Source organism: Narcine bancroftii, chromosome 2 (genome assembly GCF_036971445.1).
Source record: "Narcine bancroftii isolate sNarBan1 chromosome 2, sNarBan1.hap1, whole genome shotgun sequence".
In the NCBI taxonomy this organism is placed as follows: Eukaryota; Metazoa; Chordata; class Chondrichthyes; order Torpediniformes; family Narcinidae; genus Narcine; species Narcine bancroftii.
In genome coordinates, this window is record NC_091470.1 from 250,481,686 (window position 1) to 250,501,497 (window position 19,812).

The 19,812-nt window shown below is 43.2% G+C and overlaps 1 long non-coding RNA gene across 4 annotated transcripts in view; it reads right to left on the reverse strand.

Annotated features, from left to right (window-relative positions):
• Nucleotides 1-1,820: 1,820 nt before the first annotated feature.
• Nucleotides 1,821-19,812, reverse strand: part of LOC138755218 (uncharacterized) — a 29,119-nt gene continuing 11,127 nt past the window's right edge. For all 4 annotated transcript variants that reach the window (XR_011352125.1, XR_011352127.1, XR_011352124.1 and 1 more), the window contains 3 exons: nt 3,365-3,536; nt 3,079-3,260; nt 1,821-2,126 (listed from right to left, as the gene is read on the reverse strand). This is a non-coding gene — a long non-coding RNA (uncharacterized lncRNA). The remainder of the gene's footprint in view (nt 2,127-3,078; nt 3,261-3,364; nt 3,537-19,812) is intronic.

Sequence of the window (19,812 nt, forward strand, 5' to 3'; positions counted from 1 at the left end):
TTTATCAGTAAACAAAGTACTAATGTCATTTGAAGGTACATCCAATACCACATAAACTGTAGGCATTGTAAATTTATGTTAAACTTATAGTTCCAATAAACACCAATCATCTTGATCTGTGCCTTAACAACAGATATAAAAAGAATCTGGGATTTGAAGACTTCCACTATTTCTGCTCTTATGCAGATTTATCCTTTCTTTTATGAGATCTGTAAATATATTTAACCTGCAGTATTCATTATGTCAGGCAGGGAAGAAAATCTGATTGATAGCGTGATTGCTGAAGATTCCACTAAACCTGCTGTCCTCATTTGACACCATCTTTCTCTCGAGTTAAAACATTGTTTTAGAATAAATAATTCCATACAGCCAAATAAATTGTACAGTTTAGTTGCAAATTACATAACTTCTCGAGATTTAGCTGTGTCAATTTTTCTACTTTGATTATATTACTTTAATGATCAGGGAGATTTGATCATCTGTTGCAGCTCTGTTGACTGTAATTACCTTTATTTCTGCAGAAATCTAACAACAAACCATTTTTTATTTTATTTTTCCGTAAGCCTGTTTCATAAATGCAGTCAACAATTTCTTGCTCTTTTTAAAAACAAAAAAAAAATGTTTACTGTAGAAAATATGAAAATTTGCGATTTCTTTGGGCTGGATAAATACCAGGCACTGTAAACCAGATGGATTTTGTTTTTGAGTATTTCCTGAGCTTGTTTGTTGGACCTGAATTAAGGCAGTATCCTAGTCAGACAGCAATGTTGGAGGCACACAGCAGTTCAATCTTTTTATACTCCTGCCTGGTATTTTCAAAGGGGTTTTTAATCGGAGTGCTAGCTTATTGATCAATGACAGATACAGGCAACAACTTTTGTATACCACTGCTGCCGGATTTTTTATCTGAGATAATATTTCTCTCTTAAAAGGCATCTTCACTGCTATGTATTAATTAAAATCTAAATACTAAATATTGATTGATGCGTTATCAGGCCATAGCAGTTGGACTATGTCACATTGATTTTTGCCGTGATTTATTATCATATTTAAGAAAAATCATTTTGTGTGATTATACAGAGGAAATAGACTTTAGGGAGGGTGTAATTCTTTTGTATCACTTTTGTTGTGCGCTAGAAGGGCCAATTTCTCAATTGTGGCTGAGATCACTGATATCTATGAACATTTCTTCTCCTTTGCTTTCGACAGCTAATGTTTAAGCCTGCACAAAAGATCATGCTCTTGTCATTAGGAATAATGGGCTTGGAGATTCCTTCTTTTAATCAGAACATGGATTAGCAGATGGTATGACACCAACACCTTATATATAAAACAAAATCGTTGCGAAAAAATAATGCTTTGAACAATATCATAAGGTCAAACAAAATGTCCTAGCAGTACAAACAGGGTATGGCTGGCTGTGGATTGTTTCAGTAGCTACTACTCCCAGACTTGTATTGCATCAGTGTTACATTACATATTGGTATAAGTGGTTCTGTCGGGAATTCAAGCAATTTTACTAAATTGAAAAACACAGCCTCCACTGTGTTTCCATGAGACTTTAAATATTAAGATCTGCTCAGCTTCCTGAAAATACTTTGAGCATCAAGTAAATTGTGTCTATTGCATTTTAATTTACATTTTTAAATTGAACAAGAGACATTAATTGTATTTTTAATGGGTGTAATCTCTTTTGATCATTTGAGAGCCTGCATTTTTTTATAATGTCCAGCTTTCATTCATGTAGAGAATGTCAAATCATTTGTTATTCATATTATAAAGACTAATATTATTATAAATATCTTGAAATAGAAAGAGACAACAAGAAATAATGCATGTTTGAAATGCTATCTAAGATTCTGTGAAGCAAAGCCACCTTTGGGCAATAAATTATTTTAAAAGAACAAAGAACTGTGCAAAATTCCATGCTCTAGGTTCTTGTGTAATATTCATCTCTAGCTGATATTGAAACATTGGCTATTTTTCTCTCCACAGATGCCTCTTGACCTGTTACATGTTTCCAGGATATAATTTCAGCTTTGAAGTTTCCTGTTTTCCAATACTTGGATGTTCCAGTGAGTTTATCCAGAGTGTTTCTCATTCATGTTATGGCTGTTCAATCTGACCTAAGGAAGAAGGAGGCTTCAGCTATTACACCTTGTAGCTCAGAAAGAAATTTATATTTAATTCCTAAATGCAGGATTCGCATATTTTGCCAGTCCTTAATTGTCCTTGAGAAAATGGTGGTGAGCCATCATCTTGAACCATTGCAGTCCTTCTGGTAAAGTGGTGTTGGAAGGGAATTTCAAGGTTTAGTCCCAATGAGGTTAAAGAAACAATTAAAATGCCAGAATGATGTGTGCCAGCAAGATATGGGTTGATCATGCACCTAATGTTTCTATCCTTCTTGTGATTGGACTCACAGGTTTGGGTAGTACTGACGGAGTATCCGAAGTGTGGAACTGCAGTCACACCACATGCTGGGGAGGGATGTTTGAACATTTATGATGATAGATGGTTTGTTAATCAAGCCCTTCGTTATATGAACTTTTCATATACAAATTGGGGGCAGAAGTGGGCCCCTCAGCCCCTTAAGCACAGTTCTCAGTAATAAAATAACAGCAGAGCTGGTTACAATCTCAATTTCACAATCTCAGCCCAGCAGGGTACCCTTTCAACCTCTTGCTTTTCAAAAATCTGTCTACCTCTGCCTTTAAAGTTCTCTGTTTCCATCAAATTTTGATGATAAGAGCTCTAAACACACAAGTATTTGAGAGATAAATTTAACTTCTTTTCTACCATGTTATAGAATCTCTCATGTACTCTTCACTTGCATGCTGTCCAAACCCTCAGTATCTTGACCTGGCAGAAAGTGTATGAGTCTCTAATAGTTCAGCGGTTAGCGCTCTGGTCTTGTAAACCAGGGGTTGGGAGTTCATTCTTCACTGGGCTTCATTTTTGTGAGGGGCGCTGGACAAAGTGGTGATTCTCTGTCTTCCTTTTGGTAGAAAAAGTTAAAGAATTTCATGCATGTTACATTCTAAATGTGGCATTATGTAACAATAATGGAAGCATTACCTTTAAGAGAAGATTCAAATTTACCCGAGTGGTGGCTGATACATCTCATGACTTTGGTCACCAAGTCAGGCCATGCGTGCAGCCGTTTGAAGTTGGTAGGTCTCCTGCAGGGAGGGATCTGTTGAGCTTGTTGGTTCACAAGGCCAATTTTAAAAAGGTGATAGCTAGCGTTCCTGTCCCACCTGGTGAAATGGTGCAGGAGAGGACAATGTTTTACTGCAAGGTGACACAAGTGGAAAATTAACGCATCATCTTTCTCCTACTCCAACCACTCCCACTTTCTTACCGGTTACCTCATCCCAGCCAGAATCCTCGACTAAGGTTCAGCTGTTGGTTTCAGCAGCCATTTCCTGCCAGCCTCACAGTCCACGAGCAGCTTTCACCTGGGCGCTATGATCATACAGCCCTCCAGACCTTCCCTTCACATCCCCTCACAGAGAAGGGGAACTAGTTGATCCCTAGTATCACAGAAAAACATTGAAGCAAGGCAGATGTAAAGGAACAGCAGCAAATAAGCAGGAGTGAGAAGACAGATAAAGGCTGACAAAATGAATTCTAAAAATCTGCTATGTATACATAAAGTAATTGAAGTGATTGTTGACTAGTGTAAAAAACTATAATATTATAATTAATCCTCAAGTCCCAAAATAAGAAACATTTTACCTTTGTGTATCTTTTCAGTGCATTTATTTGTAGAAAATACCTTTGTACCCAATACACAGTAAGTATCACCATCGCATTGATAGGACAGGTCCCTTGGCACCCACGTTCCAGCGTACAATGTCACTCACAGTGGTTAGTATCTTTCCAAGGTCAGCTCAGACAAGGAATTCTAATGAGATTAAGTCTCATTGCTGGGGTTTTAGTCTGTTTTGCTCATTGTTCTGGAGGGGAGAAATAGCATTATGAAAGTGACAAATCTTTCCAGCTAAATCTCTGAGCTTAATCCATAGCCAGCTGACATTCCACTGCACTGTTTCCATGGCGTGTTGATGCACACACAATAACATACTGTATAGGTAACATACATATGTATGCATGTGCATGTGAAATTGAAATCTTATCTCCCAAAGCCATAAATTAATTTCTGGCAGATTTCTTTGATAGAGAGATTAACATGGTTTTTTTATGTCCATTAACTGTGCGTTTAACAGGACAGGAATCTGGATGTCACATAAACGTTGGTCAGACACCAAGATTCTATTCTCTCCCAGAACTGTAGGAGAGGAACCAGGCATCGATGAAATATTACAGTTGCCGTTATGTATTATGTTTCTGTTACTTCACTGCCCTCATTGCCTTCCTGATGTTATGTTGACTACTCCAGGAATTTCTACAGATACCACTGATACTTCTTCAATCTGTTTAAGAATCTGTTAGGTACACAGCCTTCATGGCTCTATCATAATTATAGCCAAAGCTTTGATCTCTCATTTCATTCTACTTTTCGGTCTTGTTACTCTGTCTGAAATCTGGCATTACACGTCATGGAACTCACACACTTCCTCTAAAGCTGCTGCCTTAAACTTGGGTTCCTCTTTTTTCCAAACAACTCCCAGATCTCACAAGGCAATGTATATTTAACACACTCTATCTCCTTGTTTCTAATGGGGGAAGCATGTCAGGTGGAATCACACCTCATCTCTGACTCAGCATGATGCATCCCAGTGACCCGACGCAGGGACCCAGTGTCACATGAACCAAGGTGCACCGCTGCACCCTCAGCAATGGAGGGGAGGGAAGGAGTGCAGCACCGTTGAGGATGCATCATTCAAAGAGATACCAGTGGGAATAATGTGGGTGGAAATGTATCTGTCCTATCAATGCAATGAAACATGTTCCATAAATATCTTTTACAATCAAATATATCTTCCAAATACTCAAATTTTCTCAGGTGGGTAAAGATACTCATAATATTTTATTGGGGAAGTTCAGGGAGTTGGCCCCTTATCTTTACCAATATCATTAAAACAGATCATTACTCTCTTACTCTCTTGTCCTGGTGCAACTTAGCTGCTTCCCTTCATTGATGACCAAACACAATGAAAGGTTCTTGGTGGAGAGGATCTTGTGGAAACCAGAAGAGCTACAAATGCAAATCCACTGTGGTTTAAAATCACCTCGAGTATCAATCTCTCCAAACAAAAAGGCCTCAACCCAGAAGCTAATAATTTTGTTGGATGTTCGGGACAGAGATGTTGGAAATTGATGAATTATGCTGGATTGGAGATAGGGCAGTCAGAATCATAAGGATTGGACTGGTTGAGGGAGACAGGTTGGAGCCATAGAGCATTAGAAATATAGAGCATGGAAACAGGCATAGAACTCATCCATGCCAACAGATGCCTATCTGAGCTAGTCCCATTCACCTGCACTTGGCTTTTATCCCTGTAACCTATTTGATGAGGACTGGTGACTCAACAGGAACAAAATCCCTGGGAGGAAGGTCAATGATAGGACATCGGCCTAATTATGGAGATAACAGAAGCTTTTATTTTGGGAATGCGAGAAATACTTCTGCACTGTTCTCACCTCCAAAGGGTGCCAAAAAAAAATGAAAACATTAAAAAGAAGGAAAGGCCTCAATCAAAGGTTTCAATAATAGTAAACAAGAAAGTTTGCAAATGCTGGGATCTACAGTGGTCCACTAAAGTACTAGAGAATTTCAGCAGGTCATACAGCATCCACAGGAAGCAAAGAGCAGGCAATGTGTTGGGGCTGAGCCCTTCTTCTGCAATGCCGAAAATCAGGCAGATTTCTGAATACAAAGACAGGGAGGTGAGGGGAAGGAGCACAGGCTAACATGGAAGAAGTAATAGGTGGGTACAGGTGGGAGGGTAAAAGCTAAGAATGATGGGGCAGAGGACCTAGGGCTAGCAAGGTAATCCTGTAATAGGAAAGGGAAAGGAAGGGGTGGGAAGCTAGAGGAAGGGAGACTGTGGGAGGGAGCTAATGGAAAACCTGAAATGGAGGGGATAGGTGGCCTTTGAGGCAGGTTGGATTTCTGTTCAATCCATCTCCATGCCCCATTTTAAGACTGTAAATGTACTCTTTTGTTTCTCCTCCATTTATGATCAATCTAGATGCATTGTCATGTGACATACTCTACCTGAAATCTGCAGATTCAGTGCTGTGTTGGGGAACTGCAAGGACCACAAGCACCAGCAGACAGCTGATGGTCAAATGGTCAGCAGACATTATCTTATTCTTAAGCTTGTCCTATTTTTAAATTTTAGTACTATTGTGTTTGTCAAGACCTCCTATTCTAATCTACATATTAATCTTAATCATTTTGAAATAAACAAAAGAATCCATGGAAGAGGGGCTAATGGAAAATCAGAAATCACCGTTCTGGCCATTTACCCAGTCCTTCTTTTGTAGTGCTGTGTGAATACAAATGTCTATAAAAGAACATAGCATATTTATTCTCATAGTCTTCACAAAATACTTTCTGCCTTTGGGTTATTGACTAAATTCATTGAATTTAGGCATTCTTCCCATTTCTATCCCCACAGTCAGGGTAACATAGACAATCCACTGGATAGGATGAAATACAATAGGCTGCAGATACTCTAATTGTAGTAAACACACCAAAATGCTGGAGGAACTCAGCCATCTTTACATCTATAGGAGACAAAGATTTCATTGCCAACATTTTGGCCCTGAGCTCTTCAAGGAAAAATCAGGAAAGGCAGAAGCAGGATATATGAGAGAGTCTCAGAAATCAAATAATGGGGGAGGAATCCAGACCAACAAAAGGTGTTAATTGGATATGATGAGGGACTGGGCAACAATTTATCATGTCTGTGCAAAAGAAGACAGAGAATGGAGAGATGGTTGGGGGGGTGGGGAGGAGGGTTTAAACAAAAGCTAGAGAATTTGATATTAATGCCATCCGGTTAGAGGGTTCCCAGGCAGAAGATTGTGTGTTGTTCCTCCAATTTACATATGGTCTCAGTCTGGCAATGCATGAGACCATGGACAGACATGTCAGCAAGGGAATGAGAAGGAGACTTGAAATGGATGGCCACTGGGAGATCCACACTACTGCAGCAGACAGAGCTGAGGTTCTCAACAAAGTAATCTCCTAGACTCTCCAATATAGAGGAGCATCGGATGCACTAGATAACCCCTGCAGATTCACAAGTATTTGGGACCCTGAATGGTGATGAGGGAGAAGGTGTGGGCACAAGTGGACCATCTCCTGCAGTCACAAGGGTACATCCCAAGGGGACAATTGGTGGGGAGGGAGGATTGGACAAAGGTCTCATGGAGGGAGCAATAGCTGTGGAAGGGGGAGGTGGAGGAGAGGGGAATATGTGTCAAGTGGTGGAATCACATAGTAGGCAATGTAAATGGCAGTAGAGGATGTATTAGATTCTGAGGCTGGTGGGGTAGTAGGTGAGGACAAGAGGAATCCTGTTCTCATTGCATGTGGGGGCAGAGGGGGCCAGAGCAGATATATAGTCAATGGAGAATAAGCAGGTGAGCACCGAGTTGTGGTGGTAGAGGAAAAGCCACGTTGTTTGAAGAAGGAGGACATCTCTGATGATCTTGCATGAAAGTCCTCATCCTGGGTGCAGATGCCACGGAGACAGAGAAATTGAAAGAATGGAATGAAATCCTTACAGGTGACAGGGTGGGAAGAGGTGTAGGCGAGGTAGCTGTGAGAGTTGGTGGGTTTGTAGAAGATGTCTGTGAAGAGTTTGTCTCCTGAGATGGAGACAGAGAGATCGAGGAATGGACCAAAGAGATGGACCAAATGAATTTGAGGTCAGGGTGGAAGTTGGCAACAAAGTGGATGAAGTCAACAAGCTCATCATGGGTACATGAGGCAGCACCAAAGTAGTCATTGATGTCGTGGAGGAAGAGTTGAGGGGCCTTTCCTGTGTAGGCTTGTAGCATGGATTGCTCCATGTAGCCAGCATAAAAGCAGGCATAGATGGGGCCCATATGAGTACCCATGGCTACCCCTTTATGCTAGAGAAAGTGGGATAAGTCAAATGAGGATGAGGACAAGTTCTGCCAGCCGGAAGTGGGTGTTGATGGAGGGAGACTGTTGGTTCTATTGAACAGAAAATAACGAAGGGCTTTGAGGCCTTCATTATGGGGGATGGAGTTGTATAGGGATTGGATGTTCATGGTAAACATGAGGCAATCAAGTTCAGGGAACTGGAAGTTGTTGAAGTGATGGAGGGCGTGTGAAATGTCCCAGATGTAGGTGGGGAGGAGCTGGACTAAGGGGGAATAAAGGAGAGTCGAGGTAAAGTTGAGACCAATTCGATGGGGCAGGAGCATGTGGACCCAATGGTTCTGCTGGGACAATTGGGTTTGTGGATCTTGGGTAGGTGGTAGAAACGGGAAGTACAGGATTGGGAGACAATAAGGTTAGAGGCCATGCCAGGGAGGTAACCAAAATCGATGAGTTCAGAGATGGTGCTTGATACAGTGGGAGACAATAAGGTTAGAGGCCATGCCAGGGAGGTAACCGAAATTGATGAGTTCAGAGATGGTGCTTGATACAGTGCCGGTATGAAACAGCTACCGGCCATGTTCGTGAGGAAGAGCAGGTCCGAGACACCCTAGTCTTGGGGGTGCGCTTGAGAAATGTGAAGGCAGCAACTACTCGAGTCAGGTAAAAAAGACTTGGCCGGCCACGTTCAACTGGCCATGTTCCTTGAACAGGCCCAGCTCGAGACCAACGACCTCAAAACCAACGACGATGCTCTCCTCAACGAAACCTTCCCAGGACTGGCAGCTCCCACTACCCCTGCCCTAATGGCAGCTGCCTCCCATGCTAGGGCAGCACTTCTGAAGTAGAAGCCAGCCTCCTCACTCATGATGCCCAGCTAAAGACTCTGCTCCAGCTGTGGTAAAAGAGGACACTGGGTGAATGTCTGCCACGTGAAAGGAATTCCTGGGAAATCCACAGCCTGCGCAGCTCCCGGCTCCGACCCCAGCCCCAAGCCATCACCATCCGGCCTAAACTCACCAGAGCCTACCTGTTGCAGGAAGGTGGCAGCTGGAAAACAGCACGTAAAGTCTCGGTGGCCATCTTGCCACAAATCAAATTTAGCGCCATCATCGTCAAAGGAGAAAGAAGAGAGGCCATTTTGCTGCATCATGAGATCAATGCCATCTTGCCTGCTGGCGTATCAGAAAGGAGCGGGCTACTCAAGCAAGGAGGACTACGGAATCTCCAGGGTCCAAGCATTGATGGTTCTGGACCAAGACAGACCACATGAACTCAGCAACTTTATGGTGACTGTCAAGGTAAACGGACACTCAACTAGATGCTTAATTGACACTGGCTCTTCTGAATGTTTCATAAACTCTCAGACTTTTTGGGAATACAAACTTAAACTATATCCTTCTAATCACTGTATATTTTTATCATCTCATTTGCACTCTACTCGTATTCAAGAACATTGTACTGTACATTTGTCTTTTGACAGGGGGAATTTTGTAAACTTCAGTTGTATGTGCTTAATGATTTATGTGCTCCTGTACTATTGGGTCTTGACTTCTTGTGTCACCTTAACAGCGTGATCTTGGATTATTCTGGTCCCCTCCCTCCCATAATGGTTAGGAATAGAGGGCCATTAAAATAAGAGCCTACATGCAGCCTTTCCACATTAACATTGCCCCCACCCCCCCCCCCCACCTCTCTTCCCAAATCTGTCTCCGGATTGCAACCCGATTGCTACAAAGAGCAGGTGGAACAGTGATGCTGATCGAGAGTTCATAAAATCAGAGACTCAACACCTGCTTAACGAGAAAATCATTGAACCTAGCATTAGCCCATGGGGAGCACAGTGGTGCTAGTAAAAGGGGAAAATAAGTCCAGGCTAATAATTGACTATAGCCAAACAATTAATTGTTTCGCACTCCTGGATGCATACCCACTTTTTCAAATTTAGGACATGGTCTCTATCAATTCCGGAGGGTCCCTTTCAATATTTCCAATGGGGTTTCTATCTTCCAGAGGCAGATGGACAGAATGGTAGATGAGTATGGGTTAAAGTCTACCTTCCCCTACCTCGATTACATTACCATCTGTGGCCATACCTTGGAGGATTATAATGCCAACCATCAGAGCTTTCTCCACACAGCAAAAGCCTTAAACCTCACTTATAACTCCAGCAAGTGTGTGTTCAGGACTAAACAACTTGGCTACATGGTGGAGAATGGTATTATTGGCCCCGACCCTGATAGGATCTGCCCCCTGTTAGAGCTCCCTATTCCAAGGTCCATGAAAACTTTGAGGAGGTGCCGGGGTTTTTCTCATATTACGCCCAGTGGGTCCTTCAATACACCAATGTTTCGCCCCCCCCACTTAAAATTCACTACTTTTCCCCTCTTGGCTGAAGCCCAAATGGCTTTTACCTATGTCTGAAGCCACATTGCGAAAGCCACCCTCCATGCGGTGGACGAGAACGTACCTTTCCAAGTGAAAAGTGATGCTTCAGACATGGCTCTGGTCACTACCCTTAACCAGATGGGCAGGCTGGTGACATTTTTCTCCCGGACCCTGCAAAGCTATGAGCTCTGGAATCCATCTGAGGAGAAAGAGGCTCAAGCCATTGTAGAGGCAATAAGGCACTGGATGCTCTACCTGGCTGATAGGAAATTTACGGTCCTCACTGACCAGCACTCTGTCACATTTATATTCAATAACATCAAGGGCAAAATCAAAAATGACAAGATTGCTAGGTGGAGAATCGAGCTCTCCTCCCACAACTATGACATTGCCTATAGGCCAGGAGCCCTTAATGAACCTTCAGATGCCTTATCCAAAGGAAGCTGTGCCTCTGTACACATCAGCCAACTGCAGTCACTGCATAATGAGCTCTGCCATCCAGGGGTTACCCACATGGCTCATTTTGTCAAGGTGTGTAATCTGCCCTACTCCATGGAAGATGTCAGGGAAATGACCAGGTCCTGCCAGGTCCGCGCAGAGTGCAAGCTGCACTTCTACCGCCCCGCAAAGGCACACCTAATCAAGTCATCCAGGCCCTTCGAATGGCTCAGTGTTGATTTTAAGGGGCCTCTCCCCTCCAGGAGCGGGAATACATTTTTCCCTCCATCATTGATGCGTACTCCCGCTTCCCATTTGCTATCCCATGTCCAGACACCTCCACCTCATCAGTAATCAAGGCCCTAAATTCTATTTTCATCCTGTTTGGGTATCCCGGCTATTTCCATAGCGACGAGGGCTCATCATTTATGAACAAGCAGCTACGTCAGTACCTGCTGGTGAGGGGCATCACATCCAACAGGACTTCTAGCTACAACACCTGGGGGAACGGGCAGGTTGAAAAAGAAAACACTACTTTGTAGAAAGCTGTCAAACTGGCCCTCAAGTCAAGAGGCCACCCAGACTCATGCTGGCAGGATGTCCTAACCATGGCTCTCCACTCCATTCGGTCGCTACTCTGTACAGCGACCAATGCGACTCCTCGCGAGATTTTATTAAATTTTGAAAGATCGGCATCAGGAACTACACTCCCAACCTGGCTCACTACACCAGATCCAGTCCTTCTAAGAAACCACATGAGGAGAAACAAGACTAACGCCCTGGTGGAGAGGGTGAGACTACTCCATGCCAAATATGCCTAGATGGAGTACCCGGATGGCAAGGAAGACACCGTCTTTATCAGGGACCCGGCACCTTCCTGAACAGAGAGTCCATTGCCTCAGGTGACCCACGAGATCCAGAACTCTTTTTCACCACCTCTAATCAGGGCCTCAGGGGATTCAGTTCAAGAGGAAGAGTCATCCCCCCTCCATTATAGAACCAGAATCCCTACCACCCACAATACCTACAAGGAGACCCAAGGAGCCCAAGGCCCACCAGTGCTGAGGTGCTCCTCCAGGATTTACAGACCCCCGGATTGTTTAAATCTGTTTAAATAATTGTATATAATTGTATACATTTTGATTTTTTTTCTTCCTGAATCTGTGTTCTCTGTCTTCATCCACAGACCCTAATTCTGCAGGAAGGGGGGAATGCAGTGAACTGAGAGTCACTGGTGATGGGTTGTGCTAATGGCTGGCTCCTCTCCCAGGCTCCACCCCCTATCTACCCATATAAAACCCAGGTTTCCCACCAAAACCCTGAGCCCTACTGAAGACCCTACCTTTTGTTATAAACTAATAAATGTGTGTGTTCTCCCTCCAGTTGTGAGAGCTTTTATTCACGCCACAGGAAATAAGCATGAAGGTGGAATCGACAGAAGAAGAGTTAAACATTATGGTGTGTGCAGAACTCATTAAGGTGTGGACGAAGGTAAGGCCTCTATTAAGGACAGAGCGTTCAGTCTCCAAGAGGAGAAGATTGGAGGAGATGGTTCAATGGGGTGGAGGGCATCAGGGAGGGGAGGAAGATGGGGTGGATCAGGAGGTGGCTGGTAGGAAGGGTCCAAGGGAGAATGGGAAGGGTTGGTAAAGTCTTAAGGTGGAGAAAGGCCAGTGCATTCCCAGAGCCAGGGTGGAATTTCGTGATGGAGGCTCAATCCTGTAGGTCAAAGGGGCGAAGGTGGAAACCCATGTCTGAAGCTCAGTTCTGTAGGTCACAAAGTTCAAGGTGAAAGTTCATGTCTGGGTCTTAATCCTGTAGGTCCCCAGAGCCGAAACGGATACCTGTGTGTGAAGCCTGACCTGTGGGCCGGCAGGTTCAGGGTGAAAGTACGTGCTGAAGACTTGATCTTGTAGGTCACCAAGGCCAAGGTAGAGACCAGCATCAGGAGCTCAGTCCTGTAAACCTCCAGGGTCAAAGTGGAGACCCAGGCAGCAGTCTCCAGAGATGTGATCTTCCAATTGTTGATGGATGCCAGGTGTGCATAGAATCAGACGATGAATGCATGTTTCCCAACCCCATTCCATCCATTTCTACCTCCTACAAGATCCACAACCCCATTGCCCTGGCAGACCCATCATGTCCATGTGCAACTGCCCTGCCAATTCGATCTTCTTTTATTTTGACTCTGTTTTCTCACCTACATCCGGGACACTTCACACACCCTCCATCAACTTCCAGTTCCCTGAACTTGATCGCCTCATTTTTACCATGGACATCCAATCCCTATACACCTCCATCTCCCATACTAAAGGCCTCAAAGCCCTTTGTTTCTTTCTGGACATTTGTACCAACCAGTCCCCCTCCACCACCACCCTCCTCTGGCTGGCAGAAATTGTCCTCACACTCAATTATTTCTCAGTTGACTCACCCCACTTTCTCCAGATTAAAGGGGTAGCTATGGGTACCTGGCTGGGCCCCAGCTATGCCTGCCTTTTTGTTGGCTACATGGAGCAATCCATGCTACAAACCTACACAGGCAAGGTCCCTCAACTCTTCCTCCATGACATCGATGACTACTTTGGTGCTGCCTCATGTACCTATGATGAGCTCATTGACTTCATCCACTTTGCTGCCACCTTCCACCCTGACCTCAAATTCACTTGTTCCATCTCTAGCAACACTCTCCCCTTTCTCAATCTTTCTCTCTCTCTAGCTTTAGGAGACAAACTCAACAGACATTTTCTACAATCCCACCAACTCCCACAGCTACCTCGACTACACCTCTTCCAACCCTGTCCCCTGTAAAGATTCCATTCCTTTCTCTCAATTCCTCTGTCTCCGTTGCATCTGCACTCAGGATGAGGACTTCCATCCCAGATCATCAGAGATGTCTTCATTTGTGGTCTGGGTAGAAGTCAGCAACAAAGTGGATGAGGTCAACAAGCTCAACATGGGTACATGAGGCAGCACCATCGATGTAGCAGAGGAAGAGTTGAGGGGCCTTGCCTGTGTGTAGGCTTGTAGAATGGATTGCTCCACGTAATCCACCAAAAAGGCAGGCATTTCTGGGCCCCTGTGTGTACACATGGAGAAAATGAGATGGCCATTTGAGCTTCTTCAAACAACGTGGCTTTCCCTCTACCACCATCAACTCAGCACTCACCCGCATATCCTCCATTACCTGCACATCTGCCCTGGGCCACTCTACCCCCACATGCATGTAGGACAGGATTCTCCTTGTCCTCACCTACCACCCCATCAGTCTCTGCATTCAACACATCCTCCTCTCCCATTTCCACCACATACTACATGATCCCACCACTAGACATTCCCCTCTCCTCCCCTCTCCACCTTCCACAGGGACCACTCCCTCTGTGAATCCTTTGTCCAGTCCTCCTGCCTCACCAATTGTCCCCTTGGGACGTACCCCTGTGACTGCAGGAGATACTCCAATTGAGTCCACACTTCCTCCCTCACCATGATTTGGGCCCCAAACAGTCCTTCCAAGTGAAGCAACATTTCACTTGTGAATCTGCAGGGGTTATCTACTGCATCCTGGGCTACCGCAGTGGTCTCCTCTACATTAGAGAGACTGGGAGATCGCTTTGTTCAGCACTTCCACTCTGTCCACTACAATAATGTGGATCCCCCAGTGGTCACCCATTTCAATTCTCTATCCCGTTTGCTTGCCAACATGTCTGCCCATGGTCTCATGCACTGCCAGACTGAGACCACCCGTAAAATGAAGGAACAATACCTTATCTCCTGACTGGGCACCTTCCAACTGGATGGTATTAATGTTGAATTCTCTGGCTTTCATTAAAACCACCCCTCACCCATTTCTACCTCACCCACCCCCCCCACCCCATCTCTCCTTTTGCACAGACGTGACGAATTCTCACCCAGTGCCTTGTCACATCCAATTAGCAACTTTTGTTGGTCTGAATTCCTCCGCTATTGTTTGATTTCTGAGACTTTCTCAGGCCTGATACAATCTATCTCTTTGCTTCCTGTCGATGCTGAAAAGACTAGCTGAGGTTCCTCCAGCATTTTGGTGGGTTTACTACTGAATGGGATGGCCATTTGAGCCTCTAATTCTCTTCATCCACTTACAGCAGGGAGTATTTGAAAAAAATCAGGTAGGGAACTGCCTCATTTGAAGTCCAACTGCTCATTAGAATTTTCCCAACTTCCTGTGCCATCTGGTTGTACCAACAGCACAGAGAAACATTGTATCCTCACTTAAAGAGAAAGCTGATAATGATACTCCATTCCCTCAGGGGCAATTCCACATAGAGAGATCATCCTCCTCAACTACTGCTGAATGATTGGGGAGAGAGCTAGTGAAGGTACTCCAATCACCACTTCTAGTGGAAATGTAGAGATCCAATAAAATGCATATGGGGAAAAGAAATACTACCTTTATATAAAAAAAACATGAATCTGCATTCCAAAAATGGAGTTTTAATTGTCAGAAGCATAAGTCAGCAATTTAGAAACTTGTTTAACCTATTACCTTCACCTTTTATTCTATGTATGAAACTTGGGTCTGATTTTTAACTGTCTTATGGAAGGCCAAATATTTTTGGAAATTATTCTTATGGATGAAACCAACTTAACACAAGTGGTTAAGACTATGTTTCCTTCCACTTCATTCTGACCTCTGTTCCATAACCTTGGCATTTTAAAAGTTTTTTTCCCTGACATTTGTCAGCTTTGTGTAAGAGTATGGGATCCTATCACTACTGTATATATTTGTTTATATTTACACATAGTAATAGTGATTGGCTGAGAGCCGTAGCCACACCTGGCCAGATCATGAAGGGCTGCACCTAACCAGATCCAGGTCAGTCTGGACTGGTTGACCTCGATGTACTACACTCCAGTCTTTTGGTAATAAAAACCTTGGTTTGAGTCAACAAGTCTTTGAGTCATTCGACGCGCTACACTTTGTACATGGGCATTGAGCAGTTTGAGTCCAACCCTCAACTGAAAGACAAGCTTGTGGGCAAGGATTCCCTTCAATGCAATGCCAAGGAAAAGCTGGAGACACTTCATATCAGGTTCTTTGACTTTTGACTTTCACATTTTCTGCACTAGAGTGTAGATGTCAGGGACAGGATGGATCTCACTGTTCCAATCCTTCACTGCTTTATGCCAGACTACAAATACTGAACCAAATCATTTTTAATTGGGAACCTTTCCTGTTTAATCTTCTTTATTTCACTTTAAATTAATTTGCAGTAATTTAATATATTTTAGCTAAATCTACTGTATTTTATCTTTTTAATTATTTAAATCCATTTAAACTATTTTTAATTTTTTTCTGCATCAGTTTTTTTTAAAAACAGGGCAAGTGCTGTGTGAAGGGCCTTGTGGGAAGGCTTGTGCTCCAACACCTGAGGACTCTTCGTTGCTCTCAAGCAGCTCCACCTGGGCTGGCAGTAGAGCTGTGGAACTGAGCCCTCCTGTCTCAGTATACATGAGAGGTTAGTAAAGGGTTAGGGTAGGGGCTGAGTGCAAGCAACTGGTCAGATCAAATACATTTCTGTTTGTTAACCAAAGTTCCTTTGAGCCTCTGTGTTGCATGTTAAAAAAAAAATTCAATGCACTATACTTAGGTTGTGCTGACAACATGGAGGTTAGAATTTCTTTGATCAGGCCCTGGTGGAAACTGCACAATTTGGAAATTGTACCTTCCAAGGAGAGGATCGAGAGAAAAGGTGGGGAAAAAATGTCCACTTCACTTTTGCCCTGTTTTTTTTGGCATGGCACATGAGGGTTAATTTTACTGGATTAGTGACTAGAGTTCAGCCCATTGATCCAAAGATGAGAATCCAAAGCCCACCAAGGCAACTGGAGAATTTAAATTAGAGTAATTAAATAAATCTTAATTTTTGTAAAAAAAAGGCTGGGTTTTGGAACGATAAACACAAAGATACCAGGATGTGGTAAAAATCCATCAGGGGAGGAGATCTGTTATCACTACTCATCATAGCCTGAATATGATTGTTGGCCTATCAAAGCAGTTGTTTCTTAACTGCCTCCACATTACTAGAGCAATGAGCGATGTACAGTAAATTTTAATGATTTACATTTCACATGAAGGAATTAATTTAAAAAGTGGCACTGGGTTGCTACATCTGGCCTTCCTTCCCTTCTTCTTACAGCATTCCATAAAACATGCTTTTCAGATCAAACTTTTGATCATAAAATTATAGAATGTTGTTGGACAGGATCAAAATATTCAGCCCACCATATCTGTGCTGAGCCCCAATACATCAAACCATCTTTCTTCATCGTCCTAAGATTATTCTCTCTGGCAAGTATCAAAATGCTTATAGAAAATCTTAATAGTCCCTGTGACTACTGCTCCAGCAGGAAGTGAATCCAAGTTCACTTTATTGTCACATGAACCAAGGTGCAGTGAGAAAGTTTGTCAGTGAGCAATGTAGTTGATTAGCCCATGCATAGAACACAAAGAAAAAATACAATGCAGTTACAGAGAGCGAGAGAATGATATCAGTTAGTACAGAGCAAGAGCAATATAATTGTACTGTTGTGCGCTTCATTCAGGAATCTAATAAAAGTGAGAAACCTTGAATCTGGTGGATGATCTCATGCTTCTGAATCTTCATGATGGGAAGAGGGTGACCAGAGTGAGATGTCTTTTGTTCTGCTCTTCCAAGGCAGTGGGAAATATAAATGCAGTCATTGGAAGGGAGAGGGAGCTTTGTGATGCATTTTCTTGCAGTCTTAGGCAGAGAGTTCCCATATACAGTGACCCACTCTGATAACATATTTTCAATAGTGGACCAGTAGAAGTTATCGAGTTCCTCAGGCTTCCAGAATTCCAGGTCCTTTCTTCAAATATTGACCTCTATTGTTTGCTATGGGTATCCTAGCCTTTGTAACTCTGGTAGAATTCATCAAACACAAGTAATCACTGCATATTCACTGTGGTCACAAATCCATATGATTCCACAATCCCCTGTTCACAGATGTTATCATGGAAGCAAAGATTCATTCAATACAGAAAGAGGCCATTCAGCCCTCCAGGTCAATGCCAACATTGGACATTGATCTGTGCTTATCTCATCTTCCAGTACTTGAGCCATATCCTTTTATGCCTAGGTTATTCATGCTCATCTTGATGTCTGTTTCAGCCTTGACCTGCTTATCTTTAACTTGTTTTTTTTTAAATCTTCTGTTATTAAAGCTTTTAATTATTCCATATTTTAATGTCTCACAAAACATATTTTGTTGGAAATGTATTAAATTATTAATATTTGATTTGTTGGCCCCCATGAGTCTCCAACTTATATTAGGACATTCAACAACTGTTTCTTTGGGATTGAAGTCCACAGACATACCACAGGTGATGCTATAGCCTTGTCCCTTCACTCTGTCTTCACCAACCTGGAGAATGATGCCTCATACACCAGGCTGTTGTTCATTGACTTCAGCTCGGTGTTTTATACAATCATTCCCAAGAGGCTGGTGGAGTACCTGTCCTTGCTGGATCTCAACACCTCTCTCTGTAGCTGGATTTTGGAATTCCTAACTGAAGGTCTGCAGTATGTCTGGACCGGTTGCAGATATTTGAGCACTGTCACACTGAGCATTGGTGCATCTCAGGGCTGTGTGCTCATCCTCCTCCTGTTCACGTGACTAACTCATGACTGCATCACCAGATCCAGCTCCAACGGTAGATGGCCTCACCAGCAACAATGAGGAGTTGCACTATAGAGAAGAGGTGGAAAAATCTTTTGATATGGTGCGAGAATAACAACCTGAGTCGAGATGTGAATAAGGTGAAGGAGATGATCATGGACTTCAGCAGAACCAGGAAATACCACACTCCACTATACATCAACAAATTTGTAGTGGAGAGAGCGGACAGCAGTAAGTTCCTTGGAGTTCACTTAACTACTAACCTACTGGGGACACACTACATCTCCTCACTTGTCAGGAAAGTGCAACAATTTCTAAGAAGACTGAAGTAGGCAAGGCTGACCATTATGTCAACCTTCTAGAACAAGAAGGTTCTATCAAGAGCATTCTGGCCATCTGCATCACAGTGTAGTATGGTTGCTGCAGAGAAATAGACCCAGAGATCAATCCACAGGACTACAAGAGTGGCAGAGAGGATCTCTGGAGTCTCCTTCCCCCTATTGACGTGATCTACTGGGTTTGTTGTCTGAAGAGAGCATTCAAAAGCATTGAGCACCACTTCCACCCTCCTCACAGAAACTCCCATTGGGAAAGAGATACAGGAGTATCAGAGCTGAGGAACAGGCAGTGAGAATGCTGAACGACCAAAGGAACTTCACACACTAACCATTCAAGATCTCATATTCATGAAACAGCACTTATTAATTTATTTGTGTGTGTGTGTGTGTGTGTGTGTGTGTGTGTGTGTGTGTGTGTGTGTGTGTGTGTGTGTGTGTGTGTGTGTGTGTGTGTGTGTGTGTGTGTGTGTACCGTACATTTTGGCGTATAGGATGACCCATGAATCACCCCAAACAATGCCAAAAGCAGGGTCGTCTTATAGGCCAGACACAAAAACATAATCTTAAAATTCTACTCGAAATACTACTCGATTGGTTCCATAACCCTCACAGACCCGCAACCCACAACAATTTTTAAGCTTCTGGTACATTAGAAATAAATTTTTATTGTTTAAAAAAAGTCTAAAGTCCTTCAAAGTTGCATTAACTGAGGCAAAAAAAAATTCGGCAAGCACATCTAGAGCCTCACTGTTTAACACTGTCATCACTAGGGTCCCAGACTGAATCTGATAAGTCGGCTTCCACTTCCTCATCATCAGAATCCCACAATAAATCATCCTTTGTACCATCCACTGCTGAAAACTGATAACTTTATGATCAAGATCTTTTGGTGGTTAATGAGCAATATTTGTTTTTTGTCAT